The sequence below is a fragment of the Neolamprologus multifasciatus genome, chromosome 14 (assembly GCF_963576455.1).
Source record: "Neolamprologus multifasciatus chromosome 14, fNeoMul1.2, whole genome shotgun sequence".
Classification (NCBI taxonomy): domain Eukaryota; kingdom Metazoa; phylum Chordata; class Actinopteri; order Cichliformes; family Cichlidae; genus Neolamprologus; species Neolamprologus multifasciatus.
Window position 1 is genome coordinate 624,161 of NC_140452.1, and position 6,137 is coordinate 630,297.

Sequence of the window (6,137 nt, forward strand, 5' to 3'; positions counted from 1 at the left end):
GTACAAGCACTGACACTGCTCGCTTCATGAGCTTCCTGTTTGTGGTTGGAGGAGGAACGCCACTTCTTTATCACATCATCAAGGAACACTTTGAAGCATTTGGCTCGATATCACGCCGTATATCTGCTTTCACTCTTCACAGCCCAAAGTGTGGACACGGTTTTTATACTTCGTTGCATGGGTCCAGGGGTATCAAACATGTGGCCTGGAGCACAGAACCGGCCAGTCACAGTGTCCAATCTGAACCATTACAAGTGAGATAATGTCAGCTTTACCACACAGCCATGAATATTATGAAAATGTAAAAGTCCTTTCTAAACTATTAATAGTTTTTTTCACAAAAAAGACAGAAAGATGGCGGGGCGCTAGGTCGCAGCAGCCACACCGTGTCCTGTCTTGTCTACAATATCCCGACCATAACTTGAACCTGGTATTTAATACCTACTGCACAATCCACTTCGTATTGTCTCTGTCCTGTCTTCGTGTACAGTAGTCCCTCGCTATAATGCGGTTTAACTTTCGCTGATTCTTTTGTGTGCAATTTTGCATGTTTTTTCTTTTGGGGGGGGGGGGGGGGGGTGTTAACAACGCATTGTGTTCTGTATCCTGATTGGCTGTAGACCATTGTCAAATCAATCTGGTGCCGTGTCTCCTGTACAGTACAAAATGTGTTCAGCTTGTCAATTTTACATAAATCTTTGATCACTAGCAGTGTGACTCTGAAGTGCTGTACAGTATGTTTGTAAGTCTTCTCCCCAACAAACACAAAAATATCGACGAAACGTTTTGCACCGTCAAAAGGCAGCGGCGGGTGTTTTTGGTTTCATTCTATAATACTGGACTCATTTTTCTATGGAGGACCGCGAGAGCCACGCGCATCGAAATAAAGAATTCTGTGCTTAAATAATGAATTGTAGAATAAATTCTGCATTTGTAAATTTATTTTTGAATTCCAATTTAATAAACTCATTTCAAAATCCATTTCCCTTTCCTGTTCGCTCTGGGATTAGCTGCTGGATTAGCTCTTCGATTAACAACTTCCTCGCGGCTATTCAAATTAGCCACACTGTGGGATGTAAGGAGCTCTCTGATTGGTTGGACAGACACAGGCTTTCTGCCTGGATTTTTCTAGCTCATAGCTTCGCCCTGCTAAGAAGCGTGTGTGCTTGTACAAAGGCCGTTCAGCCTCGGGATTTACACTCGGCTCGACACGGATATGTGAAGAATGAAGGGACCCTGCAGTGAAACGGAGAGCCCAACCTCTGACTGAGTGCCTGTTTTCGCAGTCTGACCACCTGTGAAGGTAACGTGCTAACATGGCTAACGCTAGCATCACCGCACATAGCCCCATTATTTCAAGGTCATCTTAGTTTATGAAGGTTTTACGTCGCAGCTGTACGAGCTAGCTACGTGTTTTGTAAGCTGCTGTGCTCTTCACAAATAAAGCTGGAAGCAGCTCAGACTAGTAGAACCAGCACTGAGGCCTGTTACATTTATACAGTGTTAGAGCAACGGCTGCAGCCTACAGCCTTTAAACTAGCGATTAAAATGCTGACAGTAAACTCGTCAGTCCAGACAAGCCTGGTACAGTTAAACCTGAGAGTTACTATATGGCGGGAACACCAATATTATCTCTTTTAATAAAGTTTACACGTGTATACACAGGTCACACTGATTATTGAACAGAAAACACAAAGATCAGGTGTTAATCTGATTTATTTAATCTCTCTCATCCTTTTTAATATTAGCTATAATTCAGAAATGGCGACTGAAACGAGTAGATATAATGAATGAAGCCGGTGTACCGTCAGCTGGGGTTATGACAGTTGTGTACCGGCTCTATCACACGCTTTGCTGTGAGACAGACATCCAGGAAATCCACAAAATCAGCACTTCTGCAAACAGGCTCTATCTTAAAAAAACGCTACATCCTCGGCTAAAAAAATATTAAAAGTGTATTTGGTGACACACAAACAGAGTACTTCAAAGCACAGTTCAGTTATTTTCTACATGTTCATAGTTGTTGTTGTTGAGAAACGCCCACTGAAGGAATGGCCACCAGCCCAAAGCAATGGTTTTGACTCAAACAGCATTAACCCCGCCCCCTGAGTTTGATGGGTGATGCTGACAGATAAAAATAAATGAAGAACACAGCTGCAGGGTCAGGAGTGCCTAAATGAATTAAATAAATACATCATCAAATAATTAATTAAGTGTTTCAATATAAATAAATAATTTATTAAGTGTTTTAAATGACATGAATGGGCATTTAATTAATTACTGCCACATTTAATTCATTATTAATGTGTATGAATTAATCCATTTTGTCACTCCTGACCCTCCATACTCTTGATCCCTGCATCAGCACTTTGGGGGCATTTAGCCCTAAGAACTAATACTTAGTAAAGCAAAATACACCAAACTTATAATTTAGTAAAGGGGGAGGAGCTACGGAGAATGAGCCTTATCAGTGTGGAGTCCATGCAGCTCTGGCTGGGAAACCCCACACATGCGACATGTACTATCGGTGTCCCACTGATGCCCCACTACAACAGTGACATGTGGAACCTTAGTATTACAAAAATTCCATCTAAATAATAAAAAAATAAAATCTATACAATGCACATTTGAGAAAGTTCACGATGACTCACTCAGTACATTATAGCTCAGCTACATAAGGAGCTTGGAAAGAAAAGCATCTGGCATCAGGACATCCAGACGCTTTTCTTCTCTACAAAGGTGTATTAAAAAAAGAACAGCAAATTATAATATTACAGCGGATGTGTGACCTTAAAGGTTACTGGCTGAAAAAAGGTCACTGATCAAACTGATTCTTGCTCGCTGAGTGCAAAAAACATTTTAATCAGATTCTCTGCAGGAAAATTTGAAAACATTTCCTCCTAAATTCTCAGTATTCACTTATCAGCATTCAGTCAAACGTTCATTTACGGGTGTAGTTAAAAAACTGCTAATAACTGACTTTCCACAGCAGTTGTTTGGTCGGACACAGTAAGAGATGTAATCTGTTACTCTTCATGTGACTTCTTGAGAAAGAAGGTGTCTCTGAGATGTACTAATAGTGTAATACACTCCAGTTTTTCATCTATTATTACCCCCAGAAATTTATTTTCACTGACTCTTTCAATATCAACACCATTTAGTTTAATCTTAGCATTGTATTTAAAGTACTATTTCCAAATAACATCATTTTAGTTTTATTCAAATTTAATGATAATTTGTTTTTATCAAGCCAGAACTTCACTTTACTTATTTCATTAGTCATATCCTCCAATAAATTCTGCAGATCATCACCAGAGCAGAAGATGTTTGTATCGTCAGCAAAGAGAACCATTTTTAATACTTTGGACACTTTACAGATGTTGTTAATGTTTAAGTTGAAGAATTTTGGGCCCAAAACTGAGCCTTGGGGTACACCACAAGCAATGTCCATACATAAGGAGCAACCACCATCTAATTTCACAAGTATTCATGATTTTGCAAATATTCCACCTTGTAGTGCAGTTTGCACAAATTGTTTTAAAAATGCACTCAGCCTACAAACATTACTGATGAGTCAAGATCTGCACAAACTGACAGAAACACTAAAGCAGCTACACATTTTATTCTTATTGTCATGTATGTCCTATTTATCAGGTGACAGAAGAACCAACACAAAGCTCAGAGAGTAATGGTGATACAAGATCACAGGTGAAATTGGATGATGACTTGGTGGTTCATGTAGGCAAGTATATTTCTCCCTTTTGTTAATCTTTTTTTTAGTCTTTAGCAAAGACAAAAAGGGGGAAAAAAGAAACGGGGCAGGGTTCGGTGGTGGAATCATCCATCCCCACCAATGCCAAAACCAAATCTACGCCCTTGGATTACAGAATACATGCCCCAAAATGTATTTTGTAACGTAATCCGTTACGTTACTCAATGAGAGTAACATATTCTGAATACTTTGGATTACTTAATATATTATCATGCTGTTTACAACTACATGAATGTACTATTGCTGTGTGATTTGTTACTATTACTGTAGGCTACTCACCATACCAACACCAACTAGATTTTTAAATCTTAATATAAATGAGTAACAGTAGGTGGACATTAGGTAAGGCTGCACTTTTAGCAGCGATCTCGTATAGAAAACTATTCCGCGCGTATATAAAACAGGTCCGTGGCTCTGAACCGTAGTAAAGGGACCTCTGGCTAATACGGTGGGTTCTGTGTCGGGCTCGTAGCTGAAAACTAGCTTTACTTTGTTGTCTGGGTCAACTTTGCTAGCAGAGACAGAGAGAGGCGTTGAAAGGCTGCTCCAACAGAACTTATTGTTTCAGAGGAAAACACGAACACGGTGTACAGTCGAGTCTTAATAGCTTACTTACAACTGGGCTACACTGCCCATGAGGCTACATTCTTTAGGGCTATGCCTGGAACAGTCTGCCTGTTGCTTTTATATTAAATAATTTTTGAACAATAATTGAAAAAAAAAATTTCTCCACGTCATTATGTGGGCTGCAAGTAGGGTGACATGGGCCGCGAGATTGAGACACCGCCATTAGAGCCTCTTAATGCGTGTTTTTTTGGGGGGTTTCTGTCGGCATGGAATTACCAAAAACAGAGAGGGCATAGCCGAACATATGAAACAGGAAAAGACGGCCGTGTAATCCCTTTATTTCAAAAAAGTAACTGTATTCTGAATACCACCATTTTAAATGGTAACTGTAACGGAATACAGTTACTCATATTTTCTATTTTAATACGTAACTTCGGTACATGTACATTCTGTTACTCCCCAACACTGAAAATAAATAAAAGAACATTGAAGTTCTTGAGATGTTCAGTGCAATAACACACAAGCTAATCCAAAAGTTAACAGCTCACATCATGACTTATGACCTCAAAGTCTGCCTGGATCTAAATGAGGGAACCATGCGGACCTCATCAGTACAGGGCCTGCTGCAGCACACAAACTAATATATATATATATACACACACACATATATATAGATATAAAAATATAAATTTGTTTTATTCTTATTTATTTTTTAATTACCTCTTCATCTGCTTTCAGCTGCACAAACTCAAGTCTCACATATCAGTGACAAACCACAGTTGTGCTGTTGGAGCATCCACAGCCTCTGTGTGAGTGCACTGCAACATCATGACATGAAGAACACTGGACACTTGAACCCGCTTTCAGTCTAACTTTAACTTTTTATCACCAATAGACAAGTTGGCAAAATGTAAAACTCAGAACATGGAGTCAACAAATAATACTAAAATGTTTAATTATTACTACATTACCTTTGACTAAAACTCTTGTTTGCGAGCAGCTTATTGATCTTGATAAAGACGTGCTGCTTACTTGTGTAAAAACAGTGAAATATAAAAAGTGTTTACTAATTTGTACCAACGTGAGAGAGAAATGGATCTGAAACCACTGAAACCAGAGTGTTTGCAGACACACAGATAATGAAGACATGCTGCTCGGAAATGCTAGATACAGATAAAAATGGAGTGTGTGTGTGTGTGTGTGTGTGTGTGTGTGTGTGTGTGTTGAGCCAAGATTGCAAAACTGCCTTAGTCTTCCTCCCATTAGGGCCTACATGGATGACATGACCATCATTACAACAACAGAACCATGTACTAGGCCAAGGGCGTAGATTTGGCATGGACAGAGGGGGCATGGCCCCACCAATAATTTGATTTCTTCAAGTAAAGAAAAACAAATGCGATAGAAAGAAAAAAACAATCTGTCAACGTCTCGTTCAACCAGCGGTGAAGAAAGATTTAAATTACGTTCTCTACCTCATGTGACAAATATGGCCAATGTGATTGGCTGTGCCTTTCAGGGAGCTCTGTTTAGTTTTAGCAGCAGCAAGCCTGCACTGTGAGGACCTGCAAGTAGGAGAGGAGGATGGCAGCAAAAAGGAAGAACCTGGATATAAGAAAGTGTTTTTCAAAGAAACCTGTAAGTCACTTAAAGCCAAGTTCACTCATAAAATGTGCCGGTCATAATAACGTTACAGGCTATGCTAGGCTTTGGCCCACATCAGTCTAAAATTGTATGCAACCATGAATAACGTGTTTTGGAAACGAACTGCACAACAGGCAGCACTATTAGTTCTCTC